The sequence below is a fragment of the Mustela lutreola genome, chromosome 15, assembly GCF_030435805.1.
Source record: "Mustela lutreola isolate mMusLut2 chromosome 15, mMusLut2.pri, whole genome shotgun sequence".
Taxonomy (NCBI): Eukaryota; Metazoa; Chordata; class Mammalia; order Carnivora; family Mustelidae; genus Mustela; species Mustela lutreola.
The window spans coordinates 19,185,787-19,202,371 of record NC_081304.1 but is presented as its reverse complement, the minus strand read 5'-3'; the positions used below and the strand labels follow the sequence as shown (position 1 = coordinate 19,202,371).

The 16,585-nt window shown below is 49.0% G+C and overlaps 1 non-coding gene across 1 annotated transcript; it reads right to left on the bottom strand.

The window, feature by feature from the left end:
• Positions 1-8,168: 8,168 nt before the first annotated feature.
• LOC131817295 (U2 spliceosomal RNA) lies at positions 8,169-8,359 on the bottom strand. The gene has a single exon (XR_009348478.1). It is a non-coding gene; the product is annotated as a U2 spliceosomal RNA (small nuclear RNA).
• Between the last annotated feature and the right edge of the window lie 8,226 nt (positions 8,360-16,585).

The window sequence follows — 16,585 nt, the reverse complement described above, 5'->3', positions numbered from 1 at the left end:
TATTTGACAGACAGAGATCACAAGTAGGCAGAGAGAGAGAGGAGGAAGCAGGCTCCCCGCTGAGCAGAGAACCCGATGCGGGGCTTGATCCCAGGACCCTGGGATCATGACCTGAGCCGAAGGCAGAGGCTTTAACTCACTGAGCCACCCAGGCACCCCCCTGCCTTTCTTTTTATTTAGTAGTAGCATATCCCTGGACACCTAAACGTGAGTTTATAATAGTCTTTTAACTCAACAGCGCAGAAACCCTAGAGAGGGGATCTGGGTGTGTTTTGTTTCCATTTATATCTCCAGTGCTTGAATAGCGCCTGGCATATACCAGACACCCGGCGTACTTAGTTGATTAAATGAATGAATCAATATTATATCATGGGATACCTGCCTACAGAAAGGGATTAGCAAAGCTCTTGGGCCTTGTGGTCCTTAGGACCCTCCGTGTGTTCTACTACAGCTCTGAGCGCTTCCACGCTTAGGAACCCATCGTGTGCTCACTACATTTGCTTTGTGGGCTTTCTGATATTTAGAAGGAGAAGTTTTATGTTGCAGAATGACACATTCCCTCATGGGGAAGGTGCATTTCCCATTGGAAATTAGTGATTTCCCTTTCTAGGTGGCGCCTGGTTGGCTCAGTGGGTGGACCACGGGATTCTTGCTCTTAGGGTCTGAGTTCAGGCCCCCTCTTGGGTGTAGTACCTACTTAAAGATGAAGAAACAAAGTATCTTTAAAAATGATTTCCTGGTGGGGTGCTTGGGTGTCTCAGTAGTTAAAGCTTCTGCCTTCGGCTCAGGTCATGATCTCAGGGTTCTGGATCAAGCCCCACATTGGACTCTCTGCTTGGTGGGGAGCCTGCCCCACCCCCCCGCCCACCCCGTCTCTCAGCCTACTTGTGATCTCTGTCAAATGAAAAATTAAAAAACCTTAAAAAAAATGATTTCCTGGGACACCTGAGTGACTCAGTCGGTTAAGCCATTGCCCTCGGTCAGGCCATGATCCCAGGGTCCTGGGATCCAGTCCGGTACTGGGCTCCTTGCTCCGCAGGGACCCTGCTTCTCTCTAGGCCTCTGCCTGCCACTCTGCCTGCTCGTGTGTGCTCGTTCTCTGACAAATAAATAAAATCTTTAAAAAAAATTTTTTTAAAGATTTATTTCTTTGACAGACAGAGTTCACAAGTGGGCAGAGAAGCAGAGAGAGAGAGAGGAGGAAGCAGGCCTCCCGTGAAGCCGACAGCCCGATGTGGGGCTCAATCCCAGGACCCCGGGATCATGACCTGAGCCGAAGGCAGAGGCTTTAACCCACTGAGCCACCCAGGCGCCCCATCTTTTTTAAAATAAAAATAAATGACTAAAAATGATTTTCGGGGCGCCTGGGTGGCTCAGTGGGTTAAGTCTCTCCCTCGGCTCAGATCATGATCTCAGGGTCCTGGGAAGGAGCCCCTCATCAGACTCTCTGCTCAGCGGGGAGCCTGCTTCCCCCACCATTGCCGGCCTCTCTGCCCACTTGTGATCTGTCAAATAAATAAAATCTTTAAAAAGAAATACAGAGTTTAAAAAAAATGATTTCCGGGCGCCTGGGTGGCTCAGTGGGTTAGGCCGCTGCCTTCGGCTCAGGTCATGATCTCAGGGTCCTGGGATCGAGTCCCGCATAGGGCTCTCTGCTCAGCAGGGAGCCTGCTTCCTCCTCTCTCTGTCTCTGCCTGCCTCTCTGCCTACTTGTGATGTCTCTCTGTCAAATAAATAAAAAAAAGTTAAAAAAAAAAATGATTTCCTGTTCTAGTTCACGCACCAGCTTCTTAGGAGTTTGGGTAATATGGGTCTCCTTTAGCCAGCTCGCATCGATGGGCACAGACCGAAGTGCCTCCACAGTGCAGGCCAGAGAGGGGACGGTCACGCCCTGTCAAAGCATCCTCCAATCTCACCCCGGTTCCCTTGACTGTCGCTTCAGAGGAGGTGGGAATGATAAGCTGGGGACAGAGACTCTTTTCCCACAGCCTTGCCCAACTGTCTTGCTATCAGACTCTTGCGTAACAGAGTAGCCAGTGGTATCTTTAGGAGCAAGGATGGTCATGTGTCCTCGTGCTTAAGATCCACTATCATTTTCTCTTCATAGTCTTTGCCCACTGTCCTTTGAGTTACCTTTTTGCATTTCCATCTCTAGCATGCTGTGTATGTATCCTAGTGTGTGAGTAGTATATTTTTCCCTAAGATTTTATTTGACAGAGATCCCAAGTAGGGAGAGCGGCAGGCAGAGAGAGAGAGGGAAGCAGACTCCCTGCTGAGCAGAGAGCTCGATGTTGGGGCCTCCATCCCAGGACCCTGAGATCATGACCTGAGCCAAAGGCAGAAGCTTAACCCACTGAACCACCCAGGCGCCCCCTAGTGAGTCCTGGTATAAATCTGACTATTTCTTCTGGATGGCTACCCACTTGTCCCAGCATCATATAACGGCCCATCTAGTATCGGTTTCAGATGCCACCTGTATCATATAAGAAAGTCCTCATATATATTTGGATCTGCTTCTGGATCTTTTTTTTTTTTTTTTTAAGATTTTTGAAGTGGGACACAGGGGGAGAAGAAAATCATTAAAATTCCTCACCTACTGACAAGCCCTTGAAGCAGACAGAGTGGCTCTCCCCCGGGGACTCAACCACCCTCACCTCGAGGTTTTGCCAAGGACAATCCTAGCCTGACCGACGCCCTACCCCGACAGGTCCGACCAGGATCCTGTAAGTCTACTTTAACAATTCCTTTAGGAAACTATCTCTAAACCTCCAAGATAGTGTCGAGATAATTCCCAAGTGTAGGGTCCGCTGATATACATCTAAAGGGTCTCACAAGAAGATTTTTACTACTAGTAATAAATAACCTTTCTCCCAACAAGAGCTAGCCCCTCAAGGTCCTGGAGACCTTGCTTTCAAAATGCCTTAGAGACTAACATCTTCCCCTTTGTCCTCACCCACCGCCAAATTCACTCCTACTCTGCCTTTAAAAACTCTAACTGTAATCTGGTTCAGGGTCCAAGTCCCTACTCGGCTGTGTTGAGTATACTTGGGCCCAAGCTTAAGCTTGTCAAATAAACCCTTGTGTGATTACAGCGGTGTTGGCTCCCTGATGGTCTCTCGGATGCGAAAAAGTTATTTGACACATCAAGAGAGGGAACACAAGAAGGGGGAGTAGGGGAGGAAGCAGCAGATTCCTGCTGAGCAGAGAGCTGGAAGCAGAGCTCCATCCGAGGAAAAGGCACCCAGGCATCCTCCCCCTTTTTTTAGAGGATCTTTTTGTTTTGTTTTGTTTTGAAAGATTCTTGTGCTTAAGTAACCTCTATATCCTCCAACTCAGATCCAAAGTTGCATGCTCTACTGACTGAGCCAGCCAGGCGCCCCTGGATTTTTGTTTTGAAAAAATCTTCTGATAACCTGTTTTTTTTAAAGATTTTATTTATTTATCAGATGGGGGGGGGGAGAGAGCGAGCACAGGCAGACAGAATGGCAGGCAGAGGCAGAGGGAGAAGCAGGCTCCCTGCTGAGCAAGGAGCCCGATGTGGGACTCGATCCCAGGACGCCGGGATCATGACCCGAGCCGAAGGCAGCTGCCCAACCAACTGAGCCACCCAGGCGTCCCTGATAACCTGTTTTTAAAAAATTGTGATTCAGGGAGCGCTTGGGTGGCTCAGTGGGTTAATGCCCCTACCCTCGGCTCAGGTCATGATCTCGGGGTCCTGGAATCGAGCCCCGAGCCCCAAAGCGGGCTCTCTGCTCAGCAAGGAGCCTGCTTCCTCCTCCCTCTCTGCCTGTCTCTCTATTTGTGATCTTTGCCTGTCGAATAAATAAATAATTTTAAAAAATTGTGATTCAGGGGTGCCTGGGTGGCTCAGTCGTTAAGCATCTGCCTTCAGCTCAGATCCTGATCCCAGAATCCTGGGATTGAGCCCAAATTGGGCTCCCTGCTCAGCAGGAAGCCTGCTTCTCCCTCTCCCACTCCCTCTGGTTTTGTTGCCTTTCCCGCTGTGTCTCTGTCAAATCAATCAATAAAATCTTAAAAAAAATAATTGTGATTCAGGGGCTCCTGGTGGGTGCAGTCCTGAAGTATCTTTCTCTTGGTTTCAGCTCAGTTCAGGATCTCAGGGTCCTGGGATCCTATCCGTGCTCGGCTCGGAGTCGGAGATGCTCTCCCTCTGTCCCTCTCAGTTGTGCGCTCTCTTCTCAAATAAATCAATTTTTAAATAAAATCATAAAATGAAGTAACATTTAAAAAAATTTTTTCTTTTAAAGATTTTATTTATTTATTTGACAGAGAAAGATCACAAGTAGGCAGGGAGGCAGACAGAGAGGGAGGGGGAAGCAGGCTCCCCGCTGAGCAAAGAGCCCGATATGGGACTCGATCCCAGGACCCTGAGATCATGACCTGAGCCGAAGGTAGAGGCTTAACCCACTGAGCCACCCAGGCACCCTGAAATAGCATTTTTGAATCAACTGATTCTTCGGTGTCACACCTGCTCTGGATCACACAGGTGAACACGACCTTGTCCCTGTGGTCAGGGCCATCTGCCATGCTCTTCCCTTCCTCTTCGGCTGCCATTCAACCCCCGCCACTCCTCACAGAGCCATTGGGGACGCCAAGCGCAACCAGAGAACGTCTTCCCCGGGCCGAGGCTGCCAACTGCAGGGCCTCCCAAGTGTTCTGTCCCCGGGGCTCCAGAGGACTGTTGGGTCCCTGCCGGCGTCCTCAAGTCTGGGCCTCACCGTATCCCTTCTGCCTGGTCCTGCAGTGACCCTGCCTTCACCTCAAGGTCTACACTGTACTCTTCCACGGCTCTGTGAGGTCCTTTCCAGCACCTCAGCTTTCATAACAAGTTGAAGAGACCCGGTTGGAGAGACTGACCGGTTTTGTTTCCTCGGACTTCCTCTCCCTTCTGACCCCTCCCTCTCCCTCTCAAGCCTTCTCCCCTTTTCCTTTTCCCAGTTACGAACAAAAGCTTTTACTTCTAGGACGAGCATCAGAACTGGGTCAGTCGGTCTGACTTGTCAGTGGGGAAAAGACGTTGCTTTTTTCTAGCAACAGCCAGCTAAGCTGGGGTCACACATACCCCGTTTTAAAAGTGACTCAAGGGGGGACAGTTTGCCACAGTCTCACCGCTCAAAGTGTGGTCCCCAGACCAGCAGCGTTGGAGTCCTGCGAGCATATTGAAAATGCAGAACCATAGGCTTTTTAACAAGACTCTCATGTGTACACAGCAGCCTGAAAGAAAAGTGTTCTGCAACGGGACTTGATGGCTGAGGGAGAGAGGCAGAGAGAAGCAGCGAACACAGTTTTGAGGATCTCAACTTTCACTACCAACACAGGCAACCCAATTCCTCACCATTCTTCTCACACTCTCACCTTCTACAACCCTGAGGAGAGTTTCAAGTTTCTGGATCTTCTGGCGGTAAGACAGAAAAGGAGAGCGCCCCTTGGTGGGATTTTGGAATTACCTGGGATGTTTGACGGGGTGGAATCCACGGCGGACCTGACGACCAAGAAAGATTTCTTGAGACGTCTTGGGTGCAAAATGGTGGTTTATCCGAGAACATGGACAAGACCCCTGAGTAAAAACAGCCGCAGCGAGGGGCTGTGGAGTGGCCCATTATATACCTACAAGTTGGGAGGCGGAGGTAAGGAAAAATGGAAGTTTCAAAAGAACTTTCATATGCTAAAGAGGACCTACAAGATCAGTTGAGGCCTGGCCATTTTCACGTTAAGGTTGTTTTTCCGCTCAAGCAAGGCATTAACATTAAGAGCGTTGGGAGCTTCCTGGAAGGAGGTCGCGCCTGTCACACCCAGGAGTTGGGGTGGGGGGAGGGTGCCCGGTGTCCCCTTCTGCTTTGTCTGCAGCCAGCCTTCTGCTCCCTCCTCACCCCTAATGTAGGAGCTCAATGTTTGTTTTTTTTTCTTTTCAGGTCGTTAGTGACTGAGGAGCTTGCGAGAACTGGGGATGAGATGGGGAAAAGCATAGAAGAATCTGATTAATTAGGTGCCCTTGAACATTCCCTGAGAGACGTGAACAAAGAAGTGGGGAGCTGTTACGCTGTCTTTCTCTGATACAGCCGGGTGTTACTCCAAGCCTGAAAACCTTGGACGTAGGAGTTACAGATGATCGAGGCAGTGCGAGGGCCAGCAGAGTGCCTTTCCCCCAACCTCCCGCCCCAAACGTGTTCTCAGGATCCTGGGGCTAAAACACAAGTTTTCGTGTGTTGGAGAGCAAGTTGTGTGCCCAGCTCCGTAAAACTAGATCCGTAAAACTAGGTTGTCTCAACCAAGAATGGGGCTTCAAAACTTGCCTGCCATTATTTAGCACCCACTGTGTGCTTGCTAATCCCCACATTTTCCCCTTGCTTTTTATTTTTTTTATTTTTTAAAGATTTTGTTTATTTATTTGACAGAGATCACAAGTAGGCAGAGAGAGAGGAGGAAACAGGCTCCCCGCCCAGCCGAGCAGAGAGTCCGATGCGCGGCTCGATCCCAGGACCCCGGGATCATAACCTGAGCCGAAGGCAGAGGCTTTAACCCACCGAGGCACCCAGGCGCCCCCCACCTTGCTTTTTAAACATTTAAATTCAATTAACGACTACAGAATGTATTACTCCTCTCAGAGGTAGAGGTCAGTGATTCAACAGTCTTTTATAATACCTAGTGCCTTTATTTTATTTTATTTTATTTATTTGACAGAGAATACAAGCAGGGGTAGTGGGAGAAAGAGAAGCAGGCTTCCTGCTGAGCAGGGAGCCCGATGTGGGTCTTGATCCCAGGACCTGGGACCATGACCCGAGCCAAAGGCAGATGCTCAACGACTGAGCCACCAGGCACCCCCCCCTCCCCAGTGCCTTTTTTAAAAAAAAGGTTTCATTTATTTGACAGAGAGAGACACAGTAAGAGAGGCAACACAAGTAGGGGGAGTGTGAGGGAAAAGCAGGGGGAGTGGGAGAGGGAAAAGCAGGTTTCCCCACTGAGCAGGGAGCCCCGTGTGGGGATACATCCAAGGACCCTGGAGTCATGACCTGAGCCAAGGGCAGATGCTAAAGATCTGAGCCACCCAGGCGCCCCCCTTAGTGCTCATTCTGAAGCCGGAGAGCTAGGTTCTTGTCTCATGGAGCCAAAGAATGAATCTTGAGGACACGCGAGAGTAAAGGGATAGAGGTTTATTAAGTGAAGATACAGAAGAAGCCCTCAAAAGTGAGAAGGGTCAGGGTGCCTGGGTGGCGCAGTGGGTTAAGCCTCTGCTTTCAGCTCAGGTCAGGATCTCAGGGTCCTGGGATCAGGCCCCACATCAGCAGGGAGCCTACCCCCCCCACGCCTGCCTCTGTCTACCTGTGATCTGTCAAATAAATAAGTAAAATCTTAAAAAAAGAAAAAAAAAGACGTGCTAAGTGTCCCAACAGGATTGCCAACAGGGGCTGTTAGGTTTAGTCTAGTATAGAAAAGGGTCCCCAGGCCTCCACATTTTTGAGATTTCTGTGAGCCAATCACACAGCCCCTATCCCTGTCTCCCTACCTAGTCCCACTTTTCCTTAATTAATTCCATTATGTGTCCTCTTTAATGTCCATCACCGAGTTTCCCCATCCTCCCAACCCCCCAGCCCCTATTCTTTTCCTCATTTCAAGGATCCCAAAGTGAAAGTGTTCTTTTTGGTATTTTACATCTTTGGAAACTGAGGCTGCCAAGGCCCAGCTCCCAACTTCTTCAGCTTCCTTCCTCTTCCCCTTCCCACAGAATTAAAGGGACCTTTAGTCTGGGCTGGTGGTTTTACATCATGGTGGTTGGTGGCTCCTTACTCCCATCCACAGTGATAAAAGTAGGTCAAACAAATCTTTGTTCAACAGATGAGAAAAGGGAGCTTCAGAGAGACCAACACACTTGACTTAGAGATGAACTCACATTTAGCAGAGAGTAAGAGAGGGGATCCTGCTAGCTTCCCCCCCCCCCAAGTCAGTCACTAGGAAAGGGTAGCTAGGAAAGGATAGAACTTCCTCCAGACTTAATAACCCAGGAACAAAAAAAGAGAGTTACTGAAATAAAGGCACGACCCCTCAAGAAGTGTCCCCAGCAGCTATAGGAAAGGTAAAACCCCAAAATACTTCAGATCAGAGCATTCTAAGACAAGTCCTGTCATTTGTAACCCGTCTGTTAACCCCCGAGGGGGTGCACCGTTCCTGGAAGTACTGCAATACTAGGTCGATGCGTGGAGTGGACGGAGCAAGCTCCTATTCCATCTCCCTGCTCCAAAAACCCATTTAATATATTGTCCTCGGATAGAGGACGTATCAGATATTAAACTGATAAGAACAGATACTACACTTGATCTTAGCCAAAAGGCCGAGAAGCGATACCAAGCACCCGTCCCTCGCTGTCACCGCCAAGTCGCCATCCATATTGCACTCACAGCGAGCCCCAGCGCGCACAGCCCACGCCTCGCTTCCCTCCCCTCGCCGACAGCGCTATGGCGGCCATCGCTCAGGACGCCGGGCCGCACACATGTCCGTTCTCTACACCTGAACACAGAAATGGTGCTTCTGTCGTCGCTTCGTCTCCTCTCTCTGTAGCGCCACATCTAATTTGAATGCCCCTCCTCTTCCCGCCCAGGAGGCGTGGTCACAGACAGCGGGCCGACAGTCACCCGGCAACGCACCTGCGTTGAATCCCGGACGGGGCCGGGGGGTGGGGGGGGTTAGTCTCCACTTTTGTACAGACCGAGAGAAAAGACAGGATCCAAGAGGGCTCTGGGTGACGGCAATCGGGGCCTCTGGAAGGGAGCCGTTGGCGGAGTTGGTCCTGAAGAAGACAATGTCGCAAGACATCCTCACTAGAAATGCTTGGACCTTGTGGTGTATTACGTCGGCGGAAAGACGATCTTATCGTACTTGGCCAGCTGAGGGGCTCATTCTGAGTTAGGGGAGCGGAAGGTCTGGAGCAGGGGCTTCCCGAAGCGAGGAGGGTTGCCTTCCTGCGAGACGCAAGGCAAATCTTAAGAAAGTGCGGAGGAGAGAGGAGGCGTGTCAGATCGGGAAGCGGGGGTGGGCCGCTGGATGGATTTTCTCCAACTCCAGTACCTGGGTCTCTCCGTGCTTCTGAGAGTGAATCATGTCTTGGGCTTCATACGTAAAGCTCCCTGCGCCTGGGACATCGTTTCCTTCACGTCTTCCTAACTTGGCTGTTTATGCAGATACTCTGGATTCCCCTTGGGTGTCACCTTCTCCTGAAGCCTTCTTTAAAGGCCCTTCTATACCCTACCTAAATTCTGATTAGCGGCTGTCATATGCATTTTGTCCCACCTGCTAATTCGTTTCAGGTACACCACTCTCCACCTTTTCTGGCAACCCTTGACCGCCCCCGCTTGGAATCCGAGATCTTTGAGGGGTGACCCTCATCAGTATTTATCTGTGTACCCCATCACTAGCTTAGTGTTTGGCAGGTAGTAGGTGGTCAGTAAACGTTTGTTAAGTGAAGAAGCGATCCCCAGATCGGACTGAATCAGAGAAGCAATTAGGAGGCTACTGGCCTGGTCCAGGGGTGATGGGGGTGGAAGATCTGGTCAGGGGTGGTGGCACACGACAGAGGAGAGATGACTGTCAGGGATGTTCTGGGTATCAAGGCCAATCAATTCCTAAACTCCCTCCCCTGACCTTTCTTTGTGGCAAAGACTGCTGCTGGCTGGCTGCTTAGTCAGCATTTACCTTTCATATTCTCCTTCCTAGAGAACTTCAGTTTACTTGGGGGGTTAATATTTCTTTCATTTGATCTCAGAAAAACTAGAAGGTATTGCGGTTATAAGACTGAAACGCAGTCACTTCACCCTGTGGGATGGAGAGCCTGTACTCAGGTGTTGCCTGAACCCTTTCCAACGCCAGCCCCTGGGCTGAGTGCTCTATTGTATTACCGAACTTAATTCACTCAACAGTCCCGCAAGGTGGATATTATATTTATCCAGGGCCAGGACTATGGTGAGGCCAATGAGGACCCCTCCTTGGGGTGGGGGAATTTGGGAGACTGCCCCCCCAACTCTTCAGTGATCAAAATTAATAATATTTTAAGACAGGGGATGCCCAGGTGTGTCAGTGGGTTGAGCATCTGCCTTCTGCTCAGGTCATGATCTCAGGGTCCTAGGTCTGAGCCCTGCATGGGGCTCCTAAAATATTTTATTTATTTATTTGACAGAGAAAGACAGCAAGAGAGGGAACACAAGCAGGGGGAGTGGGAGAGGGAGAAGCAGGCTTCCCGCTGAGCAGGGAGCCTGACACGGGGCTCGATCCTAGGACCCTGGGATCAGGACCTGAGCTGAAGGCAGCTGCTGAACGACTGAGCCACCCAGGCGCCCCTAAATAAAATCTTTAAAAAATATTTTAAGACACTTAATTTAGATATATTCATAAATATACACATATATTGGTTTATGTGCTTCTCACCTTGATAGGGGTTTTGTGGCTGTTCTATCCGCAGCACTTGAGGCAGTGCTCAGTATGTATTCGGCGCTTGATAAATATTTGTTGAACGAATGCACGAGAGTCACATGAAATAATACATAAGGTGCTTAGCTTGCACCCAACGTGACTCTTTGGGCCTTCTAATCCTATGATCTCTGTTCAGATCTGTGTGTCTCAGACCATCTAATTTACTCACTAATTTGGATTGGCTGAGAGGGGGTTGCTGTGGTTTGAACACCCCAAGCATTTATTTATCTCTCATTGGCCTTCTTGTCCTGTCTGGTGTTCTGGCCATTTGGGCAGGTATCTTAGTCCCTATCCCAAGTTGGATAAGGCCCAACAGCAGGAGAAGGGTCTGTCCCCTCTCTATTTCCAGCACCTGCCCAGGTAGTCCATCTCTCGACCCCCTCTCCCTTTGTCCTCTCTTCCCCATGCTGGGCTTGCTGCAGACCCTACTGGCTACCTGGAATCTTCAGGTGCAGGAGGCCAACATGAGCTTTGGAGCAAAGAGTTCCAATTCAGAGGCCAAGAAACTTGTTTCATGGGGCTCAACTCTAATTATTATTATTTTTTTTAGTATCCTTGTGTGTGAGCCAGGTGCAGTTTATGGCACATGCATGGTCACAATCTTATTTAATCTTAAAACAAACAAACAAACCACCTTTTTTTAAAAAAGTAAACTCTACCCCCAAGGTAGGGCTCAAACTCACAAGCCTGAGATCGAGAGTCACATGCTCTATCATCTGGGCCAACCGGGTACCTCTCATTTAACCTCTACAACACCTTTGAGAACTGTTAACATCCCCAGTTTGCAAATCCAGCTTGCAGAAGCTGCCTGGCTCACCCTGGGTACTTCCTTTTTTTTTTTTTTTTTAAAGATTTTATTTATTAATTTGACAGAGAGAAATCACAAGTAGACGGAGAGGCAGCCAGAGAGAGAGAGAGAGAGAGAGGGAAGCAGGCTCCCCGCCGAGCAGAGTGCCCGATGTGGGACTCGATCCCAGGACCCTGAGATCATGACCTGAGCCGAAGGCAGCGGCTTAACCCACTGAGCCACCCAGGCACCCCACCCTGGGTACTTCCAAAAGTCTTCCAAGTCCAAAGGTCTTTGCAGTAGGCAAGGTGACCAGGGGTCAGACAAAACTCTTAGCTCATACATTCTTTTATCTAATTATGATTGCTGAGGCTCGGGATAATAAGCCTCTAGACTCATCAGAGGCTTGGGATTATAGCAGATTTCTGTTGTAGATCTGCAGGAGAACATTTAAAGTACTCATCGTCAGGGGACGCCTGGGTGACTCAGTGGGTTAAGCCTCTGTCTTCTGCTCAGGGTCCTGGGATAGAGCCCTGCGTTGGGCTCTCTGCTCAGCGGGGAGCCTGCTTCCTCCCTCTCTGTCTCTGCTTACTTTTGATCTCTGACTGTCAAGTAAATAAATAAAATTAAAAAAAAAGAAAGAAAATAAAAAAAATTTTTAAAAAGACACCAAAAAAGTACTCACCGTCAGGGAAAATGCACAGCCTTTAGGGTAACTTTCTATTAATCTGTTCTAGATCCTTGCTGCTCAAAGCGCTGTCTGTGAACATCTGCATCTGTATCACCTGGGAGCCGGTTAGAAATGCAGAAAGTTGGGCACCGCATCAGACCTACTGTCTTAGTTTGCTCTGGTTGCCATAACAAAATACTGTAGACCAGGAGCTTAAAGAACAGAAATTTCTTTTCTTACCGTGGAGGACGCTGGAAGTCCCAGTTCAGCGTACCAGCTGAACCAGATAGCACTCTGGTGAGGTCCCTCCTTGCTCACAGATGGCCACCTTCTCCGTCTGGTATCTCTGGCTCTCTGGCATCTCTTTTAAGGGAATCCTATCCTGAGGGCCCCACTCTCATAATCTCCTCTCTCCAAATTACCTTCCAAAAGGCCTCCCCTCTAAATACCATCACACTGGGGGGTGGGGCATCAATATATAAATATTGAATTTTTACTTGAATAAAGTATTGAATATTCAATATATAACCTGAGTGGGTGGGGCACAATTCAGTCTGTAACACTTACTGAAACATAATCTGCATTTTATTTTATTTTTTAAAGATTTTATTTATTTGACAGAGAGAGATAAGGAGAGAGAGGGAGCACAACCACGGAGGAGCTGGAGAGGGAAAAGCAGACTCCCCATGGAGCAGGGAGCCCGACATGGACTAGATCCCAGGGCTCTGGAATCATGACCTGAAGTGAAGGTAGATGCTCCATGACTGAGCCACCCAGGAGCCCATGATCTGCATTTTAATAGGGTCCACAGGAGGTTAATATGCACATGAAATTCTGAAAAGCAATGCTTTCAGTCATATACATTGGAAAAGAAATGGCAGCCAAGGATCAATTTGTATATGTCACTTTGTGTGTTATCTGAGGAAGATATTCCATATTAAACTGGTTTCCTGGGTCCTTTTTTCTGTAGTTTTATTGGTTGAGATAAACTCATTTGTTTTTTTTTTTTATTTTTTAAAAGATTTTATTTATTTATTTGACAGAGAGAGACACAGCAAGAGGAAACACAGGCAAGGGGAGCGGGAGAGGGAGAAGCAGGCTTCCCGCCGAGCAGAACCTTGGATTGATGACCTGTGCAGAAGGGCGACTGAGCCACCCAGGAGCCCTGAGATAAACTAATTTAATATCATTATCATAACAGCTACCAGGCATAGAGAACTTTATATAGGCCAACTCCTTTGTGGACTGCTTCACACATTTAACCTTATTCAATTCTCATGACAACCATGTGAGGTAAGTATTATCCCATTTTACAGATGAAGAGGTTGAGGCTGGGAAGATAAATAATGTGCCCAAGGGCTCACTGGAAACGTGAAAGTCAGGACTGGAACTCCTCTTTTAAGCCAATAGTCCTGGTAGCGTGGCCCCCAGACCAGCATCATCAGTATTACCTGAGAAATTGCTGTAAATGCACATTTTTGGGTCTGTGAGCCCGAGACTGACCGAATCAGAAACTCTAGAGGTGGGGCTCAGCAATCTGTGTTTTTAGTAAGTCCTCTAGATGATTCTGACGTACACTCAAATTTGAGATCGATGGGTTGAAGCCTACACTAACCTCTCAGTGTGTGCCAGACCACATGGAGGGCTGGACTGAGAAGCCTCCCCACCCCAATCTGAGGAGAAAGACTGAATCGAACGGATGAGGTCACTGGGGACCGGCCCTGTTGTGAATGCTCCAAGGAGCCCACCCAGCTTGGATACCTGGGCGGTCAACCTGTTCCCTCCAGAGCATGGGCCTGCCTTTCTCCCTTCTCTGCCTCTCAGTTCAGCTGTTCCTTGTTTCTGAGGTATTCTCTTTCTCCTGGGGGCTCTCGTGCCTGGTTCTTGCTGACTACCCAAATCCCTTCCTCCGGCCCTCCCCTGAGTGCTAGGCATGGACGCTGGACATCCCTCCTCACAGACACCCAAACATGGCTGCCACCGAGCTCTTCATAACCGTCCCTGCCCTGGAGCTTCCTCCTACCTCAGCCTTCTCTGCCCCTGTCATTAGGCCCTCAGTAACAGTATGGGAAATGTCACCGAAATGAAATTTTCTGCTCAAATCATGGTTTTCTGTTTTGTTTTTGTTTTTGAAGTAGCCTCCATGCCGAGCACGGAGCCCACAGTGGGGCTCGACCTCACGACCCTGAGGTCAAGCCCGGAGCTGAGATCAAAGAGTTGGATTCATAACTGACTGGACCACCCAGGTACCCCACAAATAATATTCATTTAAATCTGATCTCAGTTCCACAGAAAAACTTGAAGAGGGTATATTTTTCATTTCCAACCTCAAACTGTAAAAAAGGCCCTGTCTGAATGGAAGACTCCAGAAGGAGGCAAAGGAACCTGCATATAACTTATATACATAACTTAAAACTTAACCTCCCTCCACTTTTCTTTGGGGATCAGTCAGTGACAAACATATCCACCAGGGGGCAGTATCTGCTCCTTTCTAGACCTAAGCCCCAGGCCCTGGGACTGGGTCTTGGGATCGTTGCTTCTGAAAGGGCCGCCTGCAGGGGAGAAGGGTGCCTATGGGGTCCTTCCATACATGGTTTTTTCCTCTTCACACTCATTCTAAGAGGTAGCTTGTAATTTCTCCATTTTGTTCCTGAGTAAATAAAGCTGGGATTTGAAAAATGGGTCTTCGTGGGGGTGCCTGAGTGGCTCCGTCAGTGGAGTGGCTGACTTTTGGTTTACACTCAAGTTGTGGACTCCTGGTGGTGGTCTCAGGGTCGTGGGATGGAGCCCCGTGCCAGTTCTGCGTTGTTCAGGGAGTCTGCTTGAGGATGCACTCTCCTCTCCCTCTGCCCCTACCCCTGCTCTCTCTCTCAAATAAATAAATAAACCGTAAAAAAAAAAAAAAAAAAAAGAAAAAAAAAAGAAAGGAAAAAAGAGTCTTTGTGATTCCCAAGCTGCCAGCTGCTTCTTTGGCTTCCCTCCTTCACGGCTCACTCCTCCCTTGGAGACAAGGATGTTCTCAGCCCCTTCCTTGGTGAGCTCCTTCATCTCTTATCCTCAGCTATTTCTGTGTATGGACTATTGGTAGCTGAAGGGACCTGGAATGGCCTAAACCCGGAGGGCAGGGGGGAGAGTGACTTTTCCAAGCTAGTCTATTGGTGAGGGACAGGACTCACCCTGACTCTCAGCCCAGGGTTTCAGCCTGCCAGGCTTTGAGGAGGGGCTTCTCTCTCCAGCGTCATCCCCACCCCTGGCCTCTGTTTTTCCTCCTCTAAGAAAGTCCCTTGTCCTCAATAAAGTCCCCAGAGTCCAATACTACCTAGAACTTGCCCAGAAACACAGGGTTTTATAGGCATCCCTGGCTAACCCAGTATCAGCAGAACCCTCAAAGGCTGAGGAACCCCAGACCAGGAATCTCCCAGGCTAAGCGTAGATGTTTGGTTCTCCTAGTCAGGGATATGAATTCATGCAAGATTTCCTGACTGTCCACTGGCACAGTGCTGGGCAGCTTGGAGCTGTAGATGACAGGAACCAGCCCTGGGTTAAGGGCTTCATCTGGCAGGGAGACAGCTCTGAGGATGAAGAAGGATGGAATCCTATCCATGTGGGGGAGCCCTTGGAAGGAAGTGGGTAGGTCCCAGCTAGTCTGTCATTCTGTCTTGAATGCTGACCTGATTCCTTGTGGCTTTATCCTTGGCTCTAATGTCACCTATGGGAGAGGACTTCCTGAGAAGCCTCCTCTCTCCCCAGTTTGAAATAGTTCCCTTCCTGAGTCTCTCTCTGGCACATCTCCCTGTCTTATTTCCCTCGATTGCAAGTATCACCATCTGAAACCATCTTCTTTATTTCACTGCCTGCCTCTCCCCTCTAGAATGTACATTCCAAGAGGGCAGGTCCTTCACTATCTCACTCAGGGCTGTGTGCTCAGAACCTAGCAGGCACCCCATATATGATTGTTCAATGTACGGATGTTCAAATGTTCTCTGCAGTGAATCCCCCAATACAGAAGGTCCTGGGCTGTGATCTTGTGGAGAGAAAGGGCTGCAGACATGAGGCTGCCAGGAAGGAAAATGGTCATTAATGGAGGAAGGCTCCCTGGGGACAGGGTGTGTATGTGGGGGAGGGGGGGCAGGGAACCGGAGTTCCCGGAGTTCCCTGCTAGACAGGGACAAATTTCGGTAAGCCCACAGTATAAAGGGGACAAATTTCCGTAAGCCCACAGTCTAGCACTGCCCTGACAAGCTGGGCCCCTTCCTTTACCTCTCCCTGCCCCTCCCCCTCCTACCCATTTGTTCATCAACACCTCTGGCAAACCAGAAAGATGAAGGGTGGAGTAGGATTGTCAGTTTTATCACTTTCATCAGATAATCAAGTGACAATTTCCCTCTCAGTTATGAGGCCCAGGAAGTTTCAGAGGTTGCAGAAGAAAAACGAGACAATCTGTGTTTCTCATTACTGTGTGTTTTCAGTTTCACAGCCATTGTAACATTTGCTCAATGCCAAGTTTGGCCAATTTCTAGCAGCCTGACCTTGGACAAATTACCTAACTTTTCAGTGCTTCTTTCTTCTTTTTGGAATAACCATACTGACTTCTTGGGTTGAGCTGTATATTAAAAAGGAAAAGTATGGGGTACCTGGCTGTCTCGGTG